The sequence below is a fragment of the Dama dama genome, unplaced genomic scaffold (assembly GCF_033118175.1).
Source record: "Dama dama isolate Ldn47 unplaced genomic scaffold, ASM3311817v1 ptg000270l, whole genome shotgun sequence".
In the NCBI taxonomy this organism is placed as follows: Eukaryota; Metazoa; Chordata; class Mammalia; order Artiodactyla; family Cervidae; genus Dama; species Dama dama.
Window position 1 is genome coordinate 246,002 of NW_026871048.1, and position 17,012 is coordinate 263,013.

General features: G+C 49.2%; 2 pseudogenes; one reads left to right on the top strand and one right to left on the bottom strand.

The window, feature by feature from the left end:
- The first annotated feature begins 774 nt into the window (after positions 1-774).
- On the top strand, positions 775-2,218 carry LOC133053775 (heat shock transcription factor, X-linked member 3-like; annotated as a pseudogene).
- A 1,123-nt stretch (positions 2,219-3,341) lies between these two features.
- LOC133053776 (EOLA-like protein) lies at positions 3,342-4,914 on the bottom strand (annotated as a pseudogene).
- Positions 4,915-17,012: the final 12,098 nt, after the last annotated feature.

The window sequence follows — 17,012 nt, forward strand, 5'->3', positions numbered from 1 at the left end:
TCCTGGGGAATCTATGTCTCAGGTGCTTGGGAACAGTCAAGTGGAATATGAGGTCGCTCCACTGTGCTCAACCACAGCCCTCCTGTGGGGAGAGCTCGACCTGGGGGGCGGTGGGGGCAGGACAACAGGAATCTGACTTTGGGGCCAACTGAGTGGGACCAACCAGCCAGCAGCACCAGCCAGAAGACAACAAAGGCAGAAGGGGAAAAGGATGGGAGGGGGGCATCAACTCAGGCAGAGCTAATCAGCCCACTATGGACCCCATCTTCTGGGAGGGACAGTCACCAGGGGCCCATCTGACCCCTGGGATCTCTCTTGGTGGTAGCAGACCTAGGACTTGCCAGGGCCTAGCCCTTCAGCAGAAGCCAGCCACAAGCCTGCATGTTGCTAGTGAGGGGAGTGGAGACAGGGGAACATTTGACAACCCATCCAGGGCCTGGCCCCCTGAAACAAGGCAACTGGCAGCAGATGGGAGCCTTTGTAGGCAACCTGAAACCTACGCTTCTGTGCTTTCAGACAAGAGACAAGCTGGGGATCCCATCTCTGTCCCCAGACTGCCTCCCCCACACTGGGCCAAGGCTGCCTCTCCACATCACCTCTGTGACATCATGAAACAATTAAGGAAGCTGACCACTTAATTGGCTGCCTGTCCCATGACCCAGATTCTAGACTCTCCAGAGAGCTTTTTTGGGGCACCCCAACCCTGGTCTGAGGCCCTTCTGCCCTGAGCATTCAACGCTTGGGTAGAGAATGCTCCTGAGCTAAACTGACTCCATGGCTAGTCAGAGTTCTCAGGAGGCATGGGCAGCCCTGCTGGCCCCATCAACTGACAGGGAGCCCACAGCAGTGGACCCCCATGATTACTCCCCGGTTCCAAACGTGGATTCAAGGGAGGCTTTGGAGAAGCAGGGTGACCAACCCGAGAGCCCAGATCCGGGCTCCCAAGTATACCTGACCCCACAGGGCCCCAACCCAGAAATGGTCAACAAGGAAGATAACAACACCATCCTTGGGCTGTCCTTCCCCAGGAAGCTCTGGATGATCATGGAGGATGCGGCCTTCACCTCTGTGCACTGCAGCGACAAGGGAGACACTGTGGTCATTGAGGCAAATCTCTTCCAGACGGCGGTCCTCCAGCTCAGGGGCGCAGACCAGATCTTCAAGACAGACAGCATCAAGAGCTTCATCCGTGAAGTGAACCTGTATGGGTTCAGTAAAATCTGCCCTTCGAGGTGCTCTGCAGGGAAGAAGAAGCTGATGGTAAGGTAGAAAGCCCTCCTGGGGAGACTAGACTAGATGAGCTGAGTGCTGGACAGGTTTCATTTCCCAGAAGAACATTGTTATCATGAGAGGGTAGTTAAGGAAAGAGGAGGAAGCAGGGTCTGTCATGTTCCACCACCCCCCTTAGACAGGATCCACAGGGGTGACTCCAGACCCTGCAGGGCCACTTGATGCCAGGGACCACCAGTAACACCTTAAGTGAGGCTGGCCCCAGGGGAGCTCTAGGGAGCAGCGTGCTAGGGCTTCATAACCTGCCAGGAATGAAGAGACCTTGTCTCCATACTTAGGCATGGCCAGGATGGTGGTAGGGAGGAGGGTGGTGAGGAAGGCTCTTCTCGCCCTTGCTGTCTAAAGTGATTCGTTTCCTTTCAGATCTATCGCAACTTCAACTTTCAGAGAGACAAGTCTCTCCTCCTGCAGAACATTTGGAGGAAAGGTCACCACCACCACCAGCGCAACAACCACCCCAAAGAGAAAGAAGTGAGAAGTGGAGACCAGATGCTCTCCTCGATTCCATCATGAGTTCACCCAAGAGACGGACAAGAACGCCCAGAATGGAACCCCAGAAACCCCCAGCCTGCACTCATTTCTGTTCTCTGGCCTTTGATCTGTGTGCAATCAAGCCAGGTGGGCCAGGGGAAACCATCTCCCCAGTGAGCAGGGTGGCCCCAGTGATGAGGGCATGTCCAGCAATGCCACGTCTGTACCCCTGCCTACTGCTGGAAGGGAGGGAGCAGGGGAACTGACCGACAGCCCCCCGGAGTACCCAAGTTACAATTTGGTGATGGCTGTGTACAAGACCTTTTACTCCACCATGATGGCAGCCCTTTCAGTCATGGCCCCAGATGAGGCCTCTGAGGCGGAGGAGTAGCAGGAAGAGTCCTCAGATTACAAGGGTGCCCTCCATGAGCAACTCAAGCACAAACAAAATTCCTGAGCTTCCAGATCCCTAGGGACACTCAAAATCACTCTCTTGTAATAAAAAAATCGATTTATGTTCTAATAAATTAAAGTGAAACTCTGTGGGAGTAAAGTATCAAATGAGAACTGCGAGTCTGTGTTCTTTATATTTGTCCATGTGATTCACACTGCACAGGATGAGCCCAGAGAGGCTGCAAGCCCATGCCCCAGGCAGGCTTCGGTCTGGTCCCCATGGTCCCTTTTTTCTGAAGCAGCAACATTTCACACTCTCAGCCAAGAGTGTGGTTGCTGAGTTGAGTGCAGAGGCCAGCACAGGATGGGCTTGTTCTTGGACCTTGGTTCCTGACAGTGGGGGTGTCACTTTCCATGAGTCATGCATCCTGAAGTGGAAGGTGCTCCTCAAGGATCCCCCGATGATACCACAAGTTTCTGATCAGCAGCTGAGCATCTCCAACTCTCGATCCATGGCCCTCCCTAAGATGCTCAGCAGAAAATAGGGTCACTCACCCCACCCACCAAGAGCCTTGCAAACGCATGACCCCAAACCCAAAGATAAGTACAAGGTTCCCACAAGGTGAACACCAGCCCTTCTTGCTCTTCCCTCACAGCTGTATTGACGAGCCTGTGTTTGGATGTGATGCGTACAGGCAGCGTGTCCAACATGCAGGCCTTGTCTTGGCTCACAAGACAGTTTACAGCAGGGCAAGGGTCACCTGCAAGGACACACTGCGGCCTGTTTCTGGGCCTGCGGGCCTCTCTACCAGCCCGAGGCCTCGCTGTCTGCTTATGCTCAGCCTGCCCCCAGCCTTCCCCCATTACTCCCTGGGCACTGTTTGGACCAGAACAGAGAGGGGAAAACACTAGCCGATTTCCTAACAACACGTTTCTCTCAACCACCCAGATCCAGCAGAGCCAAAGTTAGTGGCAACACTAGCATTCTGTAAAGGTCAAAGGCCCAGAAACTCTCACTGAGTCCAGAGCAGCACCACATGAGGGGAGTCCCTGCCCCGGGCCCCACACCAAGTGGGCACCACAGGGCATGACTGATTCAAACACAACCAGATGCACATGTCCAGGGTGGGGTGGGAACTCAGGGTGTCACCATGTGCTGATCTCTCAGTCACCTCCCTTTTGAGAGCTCAGTCTGGACAGGACTCCTGCCCAAAGGGGTTCAGGTGCTAGGGGATGTCCACCTGGAAGATGTCCCTCCCACCCCTCCCTGGCAAGGCCTGCAACAGCCAGCGGGATTTGGCGAGCACAGTCATTTACTTCTGTCGCAGGTCGGGTAGCAGGGCTTGAATCTCCAGCTCTTCCACCTCGTCGGGACCTAGGTTTTCTGGGCATAGCAAAGTGTCCCCAGTGTCCGCAAGACCTGTGTGCAAAGACAGGAGACAGAAAGAGAACAGGGTCATTCAAAGCCGTGCCTCCTAGAGACGAAGACCGTATCATGGAGGGGACGCGAGGTGAATTGGGTCCTCTGGCTGAGCAATTCAGACTGGCTCACCTTGGCAAAGGGAATTCAGGGCAAGACCAAGCGAGGGAGGGAGCAAAATGAAATGGAGAGGCCTGGTGCTCCAGGAACCCACCAGGCCACGGGGAGCTCTCAGTCTGCCCACTGAAGGCCGCAGGGACAGAGCAGGAGGGCCCCGGTGGGGAGCCTGTGAACATCAGGTCCCCAAACGTTTTGCCAGCAGACAGGTGTTGCTGTGGGGCCTCACCGCTGGGGAGTCAGGGGACTTGCTCAGGCCCGGCCGCAGGCAGTGGGGGTGGAACTGCCTGGGTTCCCAGGCTGGGTGCTGTGCTGCCTCTCATGGTCTCTGCTGGGCACACACACGTGGGGACACACATACACACACACGTGGGGACACACACACACACGTGGGGACACACACACGTGGGGACACACACACACACACGTGGGGACACACACACACACGTGGGGACACACACACATGTGGGGACACACACACACATGGGGACACACACACACACGTGGGGACACACACACACATGTGGGGACACACACACACATGGGGACACACACACACACGTGGGGACACACACACATGTGGGGACACACACACATGTGGGGACACACACACGTGGGGACACACACACACACATGTGGGGACACACACACACACACGTGGGGACACACACACGTGGGGACACACACACACATGTGGGGACACACACACACACACAGAGGCAAGTGCCACGTACAGACCTGGATGTGCCTCTGCCTCAGAGCACAAATGGGGACTGAGGCCCAGAGTGGTGGTCAGGGAACCCAGCCACCATCTCCCAGCCCAGGCACCCTCTCTGTCCCTCTGAAGAACCCTCAGTCCCCCCTACACCCCACCAACTGGTTCAACAGAAAACAAATGATCACAACCTGGCTGAGATCCAGGGCAGCACCGGGGGGCCATGCAGGCAGTGCAGGGCAGGGCATCACTTGCCCACAATCACTGTGCAGCCAAACTTGTCCCCATCCCATAGCAAGGCCTGGATCTGGGCGGGGCTCACCCCCAACCTCTTCTTCAGCAGCTCCCACCAGGCCACGTACTCCCAGTCCCCGGTGCACCATGTGGACAGCCAGGGTACAGTGCCGGGTCCAGATAGCATGGGCCACCATTGTATCTCCAGGGTCTTGACACTCTTTAAGACGAAACCTGCAAAATGCTGTCAGAAGGACAGACAGCTAAACTTCATCTCCCAGGGCTCCCAGGGCTCCCAGGGCCTCTTGTTGCTGCACATATACAGAACCACAAAGGTCTGGAGCTTGATACAGCAGTCTCCAAGCTCACAGCCCTGGGCTGGACCTCAGCCCTATGAACCTGAGCTTCCTCCAAGCCTGCTGACACAAAATGGGGGGTGGTGGTCAGAGAGGGCTGACTCCTTCCATCTGTCTCCACATGGTCTGCTGACAGGTGGATGGTGACCCAGAGGACACATCCATCACATGGAGATGGTGGGGAGGTCAGGAAGGAGGACGAGATAGCAGGAGAGAGGCACGTGGTGAGTTCCAAGACAGAGGGCCCCAAAACACTGGGAGCATTGAGGAGGGAGGGCAAGTCCCTGGCTTCACAGCCCAGAGGCTGGGCTCTGGTCCTCTCCCAGCACAGACAGGCACTGTCCTGGGCTTGACTTCCCCCACCCAGGCCACCACCCCACCCCTCGGCTCCCGGCCCCATCCCTGCCCATGCTCTGCAGATCCCCCATCTCAGCCCAGGGCTACTGAGGGCAGTTCCATGCTAACCAATCTGGCCTTGGCCCTGGGGCTGCCCTGGACCTCAGACGGCCCTGCCAAGGTGTCTTCCCCATGCCTTTGGGAGCCACCTTCCTCCAAACCCTTCACACACCCTGGCCTCCACTGCCAGCTGATGCCACAGCTCTCACCCAGAAACTCGAGAAAGAACAAAGGAGTTCAGGGACTACTGGGACGGGCACACTCTGTGTCATCACCAGGGCCTGGGACAGCACCACACAGGGGTCACAGAATTCAAACCTCAAATAATCTGCTAGGTTACTATCACCTCATTCCATGGCTGGGGAGATGCTGAGAGATAGAAAGATAGCCCATGACTGCAGGGGGCCTGACCACACCTCCAATCTCCCTTCTTTTCTTTTACCTGGAGAGGAGTCCCTGTTTACTGGAGGGGGTTGGAGTCAGAGAAGCAGAGCCACAGGCCTGAACCTCAGCATGGTCTCAGCACCTCCGAGGGAGCCTCTGTTTCCACATGGCTGTGAGGACGAGGACAAGGTCCCAGAGGAACCCAGCCCAGGGCCTCCCAGGCCTTTCCTTCACTGAACACAGCAGAGCCACAGTTATCATAGGTCCATGAGGTCCCGTGAGTTCTGGTTCCTACCCTGGTGGCCTGCTCTCCTCACCTCTGGATTCACCACCAGTAGCCATGAAGGTCATCCTTCCATACTTGTAACATTCCAGTGTCTTCCTCCCTCAAAGCCTTTGTAGGGTATGAGGAGACACATCATGCCCCTCAGAGTCAGGTGCTGGAATCTCAATTGCAAGTACCTCAGTGTGACACTACAGACAAAAGAAAGGTCTTCACAGAGCTGATGGAGGTCACCTGAGCCCATTATGATGGACCCTCTTCTTACAGGATGCCTGGCCCCATATGAAGGACACATTTACAGACAGACAGGCAGGCACACAGGAGAACTCCAGGTGAAGAGGAAGGCAGAGCTCTCCAAGCCCAGACGCACCCACCATGGCCAGCAATGACCTGGAAGTGAGGTGGTAGAGATGGGACAGACTCTCCCCACAGCCCTCATGAGAGCCAAAGTCAGCTGACACCTCAACCTTGGCTCCTAGCCTCCTGAACCAACACAGTTCACAGGTTGAGCCACCCAGCCTGTGTGACCCTGTCACAAAAGCCGTTCTCCAAAGAAGACCCTTTATCCAAAGAGGACACAGATGGCCAAGAGGCACTTGAAAAGATGCTCAACATTCTTAATTATTAGACAAATTCAAATCAAAACTCCAATGAAGTATCACCTTATACTGGTCAGAAAGGCCATCATCAATAAAACCTATGAAGAATAAATGCTGGAGAGTGTGCAGAGAAAAGGGAACACTTGTACACTGTTGGTGGAAACATAAATCGGAACAGTCAACATGAAGAACAGTATGGAGGATCATTAAGCAACAACAAACAGAACTACCATATGATCTAGCAATCCCACTCCTGACTATATACCTGGAAAAGGCAAAACTCTAATATGAAAAGATACATGCACCCCAATATTCATTGCAACACTATCTACAACAGGCAAGATATGGAAACATCCTAAATGTCCATCAACAGATGACTGGATAAAGAAGATGTGGTACACACACACACACACACACACACACACACACACACACACACACACACACACAGAGGAATACTTCTCAGCCATGAAAAATAACGAAGTAATACCATCTGTGGCAACATGGATGGACCTAAAGATTATCGTATTAAGTGAAGTAAGTCAGAAAGAGAAAGACAAATAATCTGTGATATCACTTTTATGTGGAAAAAAGGATGATACAAATGAAATTATTTACAAAGCAGAAACAGACTCAGAGAACAGCTTATGGTTACCAAAGGGGAAAAGCAGGGGAAGGGATAAATTAGGAGTTTGGGATTAACAGATACATACTACTGTGTACAAAATAGTACTACTGTGGTGCTGCGAAGTCTCTTGAAAGTCCCTTGGACAGCAAGGAGACCAAGCCAGTCAATCCTAGAGGAAATCAACCCTGAATATCCATTGAAAGGACTGATGCTAAAGCTGAAGCTCCAATACTTTGGTCACCTGATGGGAAGAGCTGACTCCCCTGGCCCTTGTCCTCTCCCCGCCTGAGTCCTTGCTCTTCATACCAGGTCCCCAGTCTCTCACAGACCCGGATGTCAGGAAGTCAGCACAGGCCTAGTGTGCTCTTCTCACCCCAGGGGCTCCCAGGGATGCTGACAGGGGTGGGGATCTGTGGGGTTCCATCAGTCCTCTCTCAGGGTCCTGTCAGTCCTCCTCAAGGACCTCATCTTGTCTCTGGGTAGGACTTTGGATTCTCTCCCGTCCCCTACTAAGGCCCCAGCCCTTACACCGGTACACCAGTCTCTCAGAGACAAGGAAGATGGGAAGTCAGCCCCCTATACCAGGTCCCCAGTCTCTCTGACACCTGGATGTCAGGAAATGCAGCATGTGTTCATCTGCCCTATGTCTTCCCAGAGCCCACTCTGCTCTTGGGTCCAAGGTCCCCTCAGTGTCTTCACCTTGACTCTCAAAAGAACTAAGATCTTCCCCTCTGCCCATCTGAGGCCCTGCCCCTTCTCACATTTGCCTAATGTCTCTGAGACATGGATGTGGAAGTCAAAACAGGCTGCCAAGTGCTCATCCCACCACAAGAGTCGACCAGGGCTGACAGCAGGGTCAGGGATCTGTGGGGTTCCTTATATCCTCCCTCAGGGACCTCATCTTGAGCCCTGGCGAACCCGGGAATGCCCACCTTTCCTGACATCCAGGTCTCAGAGAAACTGGGGACCCATGATAGGGGGTGTGGCCTCAGGTGAGCAGAGGGAAGAAGCCCAGTTCCTCCAAGTTTCAAGTTAAGGACCCTGACGGAGGACTGAGGGGACCCTGGACCCAAGTCAGAGGAGTCCTCAGAGAAGCCAGTTTCTGTTGTCAGTCCAGGGTGACCATGGGGGTAGGATGCATGCAATAGGCATGTGCTGAATTCCTGACATCCGAGTCTTGGAGAGACCGGGGCCCTGGTATAAGGAGCCGGGCTTCAGCTGGGGAGAGCCGAGAATCCCAGGTCCTGCCCGGAGGCAAGGTGAGGTGCCTGAAGGAGGACTGAGGGGACCCTGCTTGAGGACTGATGGAACCCCACAGATTCCTGTCCCTGTAGTCATCTGGAAGACCTTGGGGTGAGAAGAGCACTCTAGGCATGTCTGCCTTCCTCACATGAGGGTCTCAGAGAGCCTGGGGACCTCGTGAAAGAGGCGAGGTCTCAAAATGGTGCATGGGACAGTCCCTGGTCCTGCCTGGAGTTCAGGCTCCATGCAAGGATGGACTGAGGGGGTTAGACCCCAACAGGGAGGCAGGGATCCTGGCCCTTGTGGGGACTCTTGGAAGCTCTAGAACTGGGTGTGCAGGGCGAGCAGTTTTTTGATCGCTGACTTAGGGACCTCGGGAGGTGAGGTTTTTCGGGCAGAAGGCAGAAGCTGGACTTCCTAACCCCGAGGGAGGACTGAGCAGACTCCCACCTCCGTGGTCCGTGCTGGGAGGCCAGGCAGGATGTTAGGAGGAGTTGATGACCGAGCATCTCACCAGCTTAAGACCCGTAGGAGGCCCTGGGCAGGTGCGGCTGCATGTGGGGCCCCACCACCATTTCTGTTCAGACTCGGGTCTTGATCTGAGTTTCACTGAAGTGAAGTGAAGTGAAGTTGCTCAGTCATGTCTGACTGTTTGCGACCCCGTGGACTGTAGCCTACATGGCACCTCCATCCATGTGATTTTCCAGGCAACAGTACTGGAGTGGGTTGCCATTTCCTTCTCCAGAGGATCTTCCCGACCCAGGGATCAAACCCTGGTCTCCCGCATTGTAGGCAGACGAGTTTCACTGCAGGCTCCCAAAGGTGAGGGATCAGGCTGGTCAGGGGAAAGCTGAGCACTACAAGGGAGCCCCAAGAGGCCCTCCCACTGCACAACAGGGGGACCTCACAGAGTCCACCCCTCTTACCATCACAGAAGGCCCAAGGCTGTGCCACAGGATACCCTCAATGTGTCACCTCCATTTCTCTCACAGGAGCTCCAGGAACCAGGAGGTGAAGACAGAGGTCTGAGGACTGTGTGCTGAGGTCAGAGAGCAAAGAAGGTCCAGGCAGTGCCAGGAGTCAAGGTGAGGAGGGGATTCCACAGGCCCTAATCCCCCTACCTTGTCATTACCAGAAATCTCGAGCTGTGCTATCTGCATCCTGGGGAACCACCTCACTTCCTCCTTCAGGTAGCAAGGGGACTGGCCAGCCAGGAGGAGCACCCCTGTGAGGTCTGAGTAAACCCCTCAAGGGTAGACCTGTAAGTGGTCTGAGTCAGACCACCCAGGGTGCAGTTCTCAACCAAATTAAGACCATTTAAATTCTCCTCCAAATTAAGACAGCAGTTAAAGTCCACCTATTCATTTTTTGCCTGTAACTGTTTGCTTGAGACTGGTAAAAACACTACTTTCCTTTTTGACAGAAATTGTACAAATCTACTGATGACTATGATTTTTACACTCTGTCATGGGGTGAATTTTGTTTCCCCCTCCAAATTCACGTGTTAAGGCCCTAAGCCCAGCACTTCAGAATGTGTTTCTGCTTGAATATAGGGACTTTGGAGGGGGGTTCAGGATGGGGAACGCATGTATGCCCATTGCTGATTCTTGTCAATGTATGGCAAAAACCACTACAGTATTGTAAAGTAATTAGCCTCCAATTAAAATAAATAAATTAATTAAAAAACAAACAACAACAACAACGAAAAAAGAAAGGTTAAATGAGGTCATATGAGTGGGCCCTCATTCATTCTGACTGTGGTTCTTATAAGAAGAGTAAGTTTGGAGACATAAAGGAACACAGGGTTGGGCACGCACAGGGAAGGTGACATCTGAAGATTCAGGATGGAGACCACCATCTACAAGCCAAGGAGAGAGGCTTCAGGAGAAACCTGACCTGCTGACACCTTCATCTTGGACTTTCAGCCTTCAGTCCTGTCAGAAAATTAATTTCTTGGGCTTTTCTGGTAGCTCAGTAGTACAGAACCTGCCTGATAATGCAGAAGACACAGATCCAATCCCTGATCTTAGAAGACCCCACATGCCACAAAGCAACTACCCCATGCACCACAACTGTTGAGTCTGTGCTCTAGAACCTGGGAGCCGAAACTGTTGCAGGCTGTGTGCCCTAGAACCCGTGCTCTGCAACAAGAGAAGCCACCACAGTGAGAAGCTTGCACACCACAGCTAGAGAGTAACCACCATTCGCCATAACTAGAGAAAAGCCTGTGCAGCGACAATGGCCCAGCAAAGCAAAAAATAAATCAACAAATAAAATTATTTTTTAAAAAAAAGTAAATGAATTTCCATTGTGCATGCTACCCAGTCTGTGACACTTTGTTCTGGCAGCCCTAGCAAACTAATACCTGATTCTTCTTTTGGACCTTTGCCTCTTCCTAGTGGTGGAACTCCAGAAAATGGGAAATGGGGATCTGCTTGAAGGAAATGAGAGAAAAATATACTTTGGGAGAAACAACATGTTTGCCTAAAAACTCTGTCTCTTGGCCTAACATTTGGGAGGTTTTCTGAGGAAGACGTGTGTGGCAGATCCTGCCCATGTCCCCTCTGCCTCATGGCTACAGCACATACCAGACAGTTACTAAAGTGCAAGCAGCTCGTCAGTGGCTTGGAGGTTTTTCCCTCATGCCTGAAGCCTACTTTGTCAGTGCTTAGGGCAGACTGGAAATGTCAGAGACGTGATGCTTTGTGACCCATAGGAACTGGAGTATAAATACCCCAGCTCCCTCAGCCTCAAACATGATAACTCAGGTAATTCTCCATAGGCTAGCAGAGTTCTCCAGTAGAATGAAGCTCTCTTAATCTTTCTTGAAATGCAACTTTTCTTGGCTCCCTTCCTATCTCTATTGAAGCTCTCCATCCTTTCTCTGGAAAGCACATCTCCCAAGGAAACTACTTGCTCTAGAATTCTTATTTTAGGGTGTGATTCTGGGGGAACCAAAACTAGGGCCACCTGCCTTCTAGCTCCCTGTGTGTTCATATGAAACATCCATATTTCAAGATGTTGTTGTAGTTTCTAATTTAACAAGATGATACATTGCATTGGGGATTACCTGTTGGCTCAACGGTAAAGAATCTGCCTGCCAATGCAGGAGACTCTGGTTCAGTCCCTAGGTCAGGAAGATCCCTGGAAAAGGAAATAGAAACCCACTCCAATATTCTTGCCTGGAGAATTCCATGGATATAGGAACCTGGTGGGCTATAGTCCATGGGATCATGAAAGAGTCAAACACGACTTAGTAACTAAACGACAACACTGCATCCCATTTTTTCTGTGGCAAGGTGGTGGTAAGTGGTTCATCGACCGTTGAACCCTGGAGCCTCTCCTTGCAGGAAAGGGTGTTCTAAAGTCCTGCCTGTGGAAATGTCTTTGTGTCAAATCATCAATGCTGCACTTTTTCCTTCTATAAACACCAAAGCCCAATATTTTCAGTACTTATTGGCTTTAAAAAAATGTTTAAATTGAAGGACAATTGCTTTATAGAATTTTGTGGTTTTCTGTCATACATCAACAAGAAGCAGCCATAGGTACACCCATTTGCCTTCCCTCCCGACCTCCCTCCCATCTCCCTCCTCATCCCACCCTTCAGTTTGTCGCAGAGCTCCTGTTTGACTTCCCTGAGTAAATTCCCATTGGCTATCTATTTTACATAAAGTCTTTTAAATTTCTATGTTACTCTCTCCATGCATCTCACCTCCCTCCTCTCCTCCCACTGTGTCTTTCTTGGCTTTGCCTAGCCTGCACTCTTGCATCACATCTCCATGATGGGTAGGTGTGTTTGCATCAGGGTGGAGTGGTTTTAATAAGTTATCTTGTGCCTGAGCCACATGTTTCCCTATGGGGCTGCTCTAATACCTGCTGTGAAGTTTTCATGGTCCATGGGGGTGCAGTTGGGGGAGTTGCTTCTGAATAGTGGTCCAAGCGACTATGAGAGAAACAGACTTCTGAGGAACAGTGCAAGCTGCCCTGGGTGTGCAGTTAAGCTTCTGCTAAGCCCACTGACCCTAAGCCCTTTCTTGTTACTTTCAGACTGCTGTTGAGCATGTCAGAGGTTGAGGTCCTCTCAGTGACTACTCAGAACAAGGTCAAGGATGTTCTAAATTGAGTAACTTTCAAACTTCTAGGCTCCCTTAACCCCCGAAACTGTTTACAGCCAGGCCCACAGTTCTGGAATGATGAGCCCTGGGACAAATCTGTGGATGAATGCATTAGCCATGTCTCACCTGACCGTGCATGTAGCCTCTGCAGCTGGTTTGCTGACAGGATCACCTGTCTTTGCCCCAAGAGGAAAGGTTTTGTCACAGAAGCTATTTCTCTGCCACATCTTTTGTGAATCTTTTGCTATTAGCACATTGATCCTAAGAAGTATTGCTGGCTTAAAGGATTTATGTGAGTCAGCCAGGGTTCTACCACCATAGTGTTTAATCCCTGCCCGAATCCTTTCTCATCTTCTGATCCCATCTGGTCGGGTTTTCCTTCCAGATGCTCACCTCCACTTTGCTTCTCTACTACCATGTAGACTGTTTAATAGCCTCAGGTGTCATCACCTCAACTGGGGGGTCCCTGTGGTTACCTCCAAGTCAACCTCCTTGATCTTAGTTCTACACATTCCAGGCACCTCTGCCTCCTGTTTCTCTGCTAATTATCCCCAAACATGCTTCTACCGTGTCCGTCCCCAACTAAGAAACATACTGTGCTCCCTATGGATTACCATACACCTTCCATTTTTCTCTGCTGGACTTTAGAGGCCCTCCACAATCTAGCCTGTTCCACACAGCCCAGCATGCTCTCATTCTCCATTGCTCAATGTGCTTTGCTTTTTCCTCTTACTATGAGCATTTCAGGACCTTTCCAGGGCTAGTGGATATGGGTGTCCAGCTTGTGTACTGCCCCCGGCTCTGGGCATCATGCAAAACTGGTCAATCCTACTTCATGATCTTTTTTTCCCACTGCTTGCCTGTCTGACTTCTTCTCATCCTTCAAAACATCCCTTAGCCACAATGTCTTCCTTAGTTGTGCCTAGTTTCATTAGTCTCCTCTTCCTTTGAAGTTCTACAAGTCTTAGAAGCTCTCCCCCTATCCCCCAATAAGAAAACGCCTCTGCTATGGAGGGCATGTTGTTGTTATTTAGTTTCTAAATTTTGTCCAGCTCTTTTGCGACCCCATGGACTATAGCCCATCAGGCTCCTCTGTCCATGGAATTTCTCAGGCAAATATACTGGAGTGGGTTGCCATTTCCTTCTCTAGAAGATCTTCCTGACCCAGGGATTGAACCCATGGCTGCCACATCTCCTGCACTGTAGGCTGATCCCCGGAGGGCGTGTACCCCCACTTATCTTCCCATCCCAACAACAGAACACAGTAGGGCTTAGTGACTATTGAATAGTTTTCTCTCTTTTCAAATGTGATTATTTTAACTCTCCCAACTACTTTCTGTGTTCCTGGAGGGAATAAAGGCTACCATCCGCATCTGTGGCTCACACAGTGCTGAGCACAGGATTGGTGTTCTATAAATATTGGCACTTTGATTCCTGAGAATTATCTATAATTAAGACAGAAAGGAGGAAGAACATCAAATGTTGATACATTTGTTAAGGCAAAATCAGCATCATTCTTAGTCTGAGCTCAGAGATATGTAATGTGACCCAAAGGTGTGTGATTTTCAAGTAATAAGGCCTGTTCCAGGAAGTTGTCCACATTGTCCAGATACAAGAAAGGATGAATTATTTTTCACCACCAAAAATGTAATTGATTTCAAGCAAGGCAGCTTCAATTATTTAGAATACTGAGTAGCTATTCAGGGTTATTTTTTAATTAATCTTTTTTTTATTGCAGGATATTTGCTTTACAGAATTTGGCTCTTTTCTGTCAAACCTCAACATGAATCAGACATAGGTATACATATATCCCTTCCATTTTGAAACTCCCTCCCACCTCCCTCCCCATCCCACCCCTCTAGGTTGATACAGAGCCCCTGTTTGAGTTTCCTGAGACATACAGCAAATTCCTTTTGGCTATCTATTTTACATATCGTAGTATAAGTTTCCATGTTACTCTTTCCATACCTCTCCTCCCCTCTCCCCATGTCCATAAATCAATTTTCTATGTCTGTTTCTCCATTGTTGCCCTGTAAATAAGTTCTTCAGTACCACTTTTCTGGATTCTGTATATATGTGTTAGAATACGGTATTTAGCTTTCTCTTTCTGACTCCCTTCACTCTGTATAATAGGTTCTAGGTACACCCACCTCGTTAGAATGGATTCAAATGTGTTCCTTTTTATGGCTGAGTAAAATTCCATTGTTTATTTATACCACAACTTCTCTATCCATTTATCTGTTGATGGATATCTAGGCTGCTTCCATGTTCTAGCTATTGTAAATAGTGCTGCAATGAACAATGGGATACATGTGTCCCTTTCAATTTTGGTTTCCTTTTTTTCCCCAGTGTCTTTATTTCTTTATGTATATTCAGATTTTTTTTCCCAATTATTTTTATTAGTTGGAGGCTAATTACTTTACAATATTGTAGTGGTTTTTGCCATACATTGACATGAATCAGCCATGGATTTGCATGTGTTCCCCATCCTGAACCCCCCTCCCAACTCCTTCCCCATCCCATCCCTCTGGGTCATCCCAATGCACCAGCCCTGAGCACTTGTCTCATGCATCCAACCTGGACTGGTGATCTGTTTCACACTTGATAATATACATGTTTCAATGCTGTTCTCTCAGAACATCCCACCCTCGCCTTCTCCCATAGAGTCCAAAAGTCTGTTCTATACATCTGTGTCTCTTTTGCTGTCGTGCATATAGGGTTATTGTTACCATCTTTCTAAATTCCATATATATGTGTTAGTATACTGTATCAGTGTTTTTCTTTCTGGCTTACTTCACTCTGTATAATGGGCTCCAGTTTCATCCACCTCATTAGAACTGATTCAAATGAATTCTTTTTAATGGCTGAGTTTGTGTATATGTACCACCGTTTTCTTATCCATTCGTCTGCTGATGGGCATCTAGGTTGCTTTCATGTCCTGGCTATTATAAACAGTGCTGTGATGAACATTGGGGTACACATGTCTCTTTCAGTTCTGCTTTCCTCGGTGTGTAGTCCCAGCAGTGGGATTGCTGGGTCATATGGCAGTTCTATTTCCAGTTTTTTTAAGGAATCGCCACACTGTTCTCCATAGTGGCTGTACTAGTTTGCATTCCCACCAACAGTGTAAGAGGGTTCCCTTTTCTCCACACCCTCTCCAGCATTTATTGCTTGTAGACTTTTGGATAGCAGCCATTCTGACTGGCGTGTAATGGTACATCATTGTGGTTTGGATTTGCATTTCTCTGATAATGAGTGATGTTAAGTATCTTTTCATGTGTTGCTAGCTATCTGTATGTCTTCTTTGGAGAAATGTCTGTTTAGTTCTTTGGCCCATTTTTTGATTGGGTCATTTATTTTTCTGGAATTGAGCTGCAGGTGTTGCTTGTATATTTTTGAGATTAATCCTTTGTCTGTTGCTTCATTTGCTATTATTTTCTCCCATTTTGAAGGCTGTCTTTTCACCTTGCTTTTCACCTTCCTTTGTTGTGTAAAAGCTTTTAAGTTTCATTAGGTCGCATTTGTTTATTTTTGCTTTTATTTCCAGTATTCTGGGAGGTGGGTCATAGAGGAACTTGCTGTGATTTATGTCCGAGAGTGTTTTGCCCATATTCTCCTCTAGGAGTTTTGTAGTTTCTGGTCTTACATTTAGATCTTTAATCCATTTTGAGTTTATTTTTGTGTATGGTGTTAGAAAGTATTCTAGTTTCATTCTTTTACAAGTGGTTGACCAGTTTTCCCAGCACCACTTGTTAAAGAGATTGTCTTTTTTCCATTGCATAGTCTTGCCTCCTTTGTCAAAGATAAGTTGTCCATAGGTATGTGGATTTATCTCTGGGCTTTTTATTTTGATCCATTGATCTACATTTCTGTCTTTGTGCCAGTGCCATACTGTCTTGATGACTGTGGCTTTGTAGTAGAGCCCGAAGTCAGGCAGGTTGATTCTTCCAGTTCCATTCTTCTTTCTCAAGTTTGCTTTGGTTATTTGAGTTTTTTTTTGTATTTCCATACAAATTGTGAAATTATTTGTTCTAATTCTCTGAAAAATACTGTTGGTAGCTTGATAGGGATTACATTGAATCTATAGATTACTTTGGGTAGCATAGTCATTTTCACAATATTGATTCTTCCAATCCATGAACACGGTATATTTTCCATCTATTTGTGTCCTCTTTGATTTCTTTTATTAGTATTTTATAGTTTTCTATATATAATTCTTTTGTTTCTTTAGGTAGATATACTCCTATGTATTTTATTATTTTTGTTGCAATGGTGAATGGTATTGTTTCCTTAATTTCCCTTTCTGTTTTCTCCTTGTTAGTGTATAGAAATACAAGGGGTTTCTGCATGCTAATTTTATATCCTACAA